This window comes from Syngnathus scovelli, unplaced genomic scaffold (assembly GCF_024217435.2).
Source record: "Syngnathus scovelli strain Florida unplaced genomic scaffold, RoL_Ssco_1.2 HiC_scaffold_147, whole genome shotgun sequence".
Taxonomy (NCBI): Eukaryota; Metazoa; Chordata; class Actinopteri; order Syngnathiformes; family Syngnathidae; genus Syngnathus; species Syngnathus scovelli.
In genome coordinates this window covers 713-2,500 of record NW_026061240.1, presented here as the reverse complement: position 1 = coordinate 2,500, position 1,788 = coordinate 713, and positions in this window count along the sequence as shown.

The following is a 1,788-nucleotide window of genomic DNA, read 5'->3' as shown; positions in this document are numbered from 1 at the left end:
GGGCGGCGAGCTGCGGAGCCCCGGCCTCCAGCTTCCACCAGGTAATAGGACCGGGCGCGCGTAAAAGCTGCGGCCGGGCCTCGCGGAAGGTCCTCGGGCATCCAGCGAGATCACACGGCCCCCACCGGAGGCGGCTAGCGCCTCCGTAGAGTAGTACCGGCCCGTGGAAGCGGCCGCCCGTCAGCCTGCGTTGCCGCTGGTCGAAAAATGCACTAAGTGCCAAACCCCATTCATTTACAACGGCGTGTCCGCCAGAGGGCGCACTTCCCCCGGCGGACCAGCCGGCGGGGCTCGTTAGAGAGTGTATCCGCCTGGCAGTGCCTCCTGGACGGCCTGTATTCCGGACCGCGACCGCTAACTTACGGGAGCCTAAACGGCCCGCGGACCAGCCGGCGGGTCCTCCGTGAAAGCCTATCCGCCTGGCGGTGCCTCCTGGCCGGCCTGGATTCCGGACCGCGACCGCTCACTCGCGGGACCCTAAACGGCCCGCGGACCAGCCGGCGGGTCCTCCGTGAAAGCCTATCCGCCTGGCGGTGCCTCCTGGCCGGCCTGGATTCCGGACCGCCACCGCTCACTCGCGGGACCCTAAACGGCCCGCGGACCAGCCGGCGGCTCCTCCGTGAAAGCCTATCCGCCTGGCGGTGCCTCCTGGCCGGCCTGGATTCCGGACCGCCACCGCTCACTCGCGGGACCCTAATCGGCCCGCGGACCAGCCGGCGGATCCTCCGTGAAAGCCTATCCGCCTTCGCCGGTTCCCCGGCCGGCCACGGGTGGCGAGAATCCGGCCTCCTCGCCCGGAGCGCGCTTCGACTTGGGCGAAAAATGCACCAAGTGCCAAACCCCATTCATTTACAACGGCGTGTCCGCCAGAGGGCGCACTTCCTCCGGCCGGCGGGGCTCGTTAGAGAGCGCGTCCGCCTTGGCCGGTTCCCCGGCCGGCCACGGGTGGCGAGAATCCGGCCTCCTCGCCCGGAGCGCGCTTCGACTTGGGCGAAAAATGCACTAAGTGCCAAACCCCATTCATTTACAACGGCGTGTCCGCCAGAGGGCGCACTTCCTCCGGCCGGCGGGGCTCGTTAGAGAGCGCGTCCGCTTTCGCCGGTTCCCCGGTCGGCCGCGAACGGCGAAAAGCCGGCCTCTTCCCCCGGAGCCCGGTGGGCGAATTTTTTTTTTTTTTTTTTTTTTCAAAGTGCCAACGGCTCTCGCGCCGCGCTGCGTCCGCCTTCGCCGGTTCCCCGGTCGGCCCGAACGAGCGAAAATTCGGCCTCTTGCCCCGGAGCCCGGTCGGCGAATTATTTATTTATTTATTTATTTATTTATTTATTTATTTATTTATTTTTCCAAAGTGCCAACGGCTCTCGCGCCGCGATGCGTCCGCCTTCGCCGGTTCCCCGGTCGGCCACGAACGGCCAAAAATCGGCCTCTCCCCCCGGAGCCCGGTCGGCGAATTATTATTTATTTATTTATTTATTTATTTATTTATTTTTCCAAAGTGCCAACGGCTCTCGCGCCGCGATGCGTCCGCCTTCGCCGGTTCCCCGGTCGGCCACGAAGTATTGCGCATGATTATACGCGATGTTAATATTTATTTAATTATTAAATAAATACATACATGTGTTTATTAATAATATACGCGATGTTAATATTTATTTAATTATTACCTATATTATGAATAAACTAACGGTGATTTTACACGATTTGACTACATACGTGACCGTGAGATAGTGCCGAGGGCTCCCGCGCCGTCACGCGTCCGCCTTGGCACGGGTCGCCCGCGGCAGCGAGCGT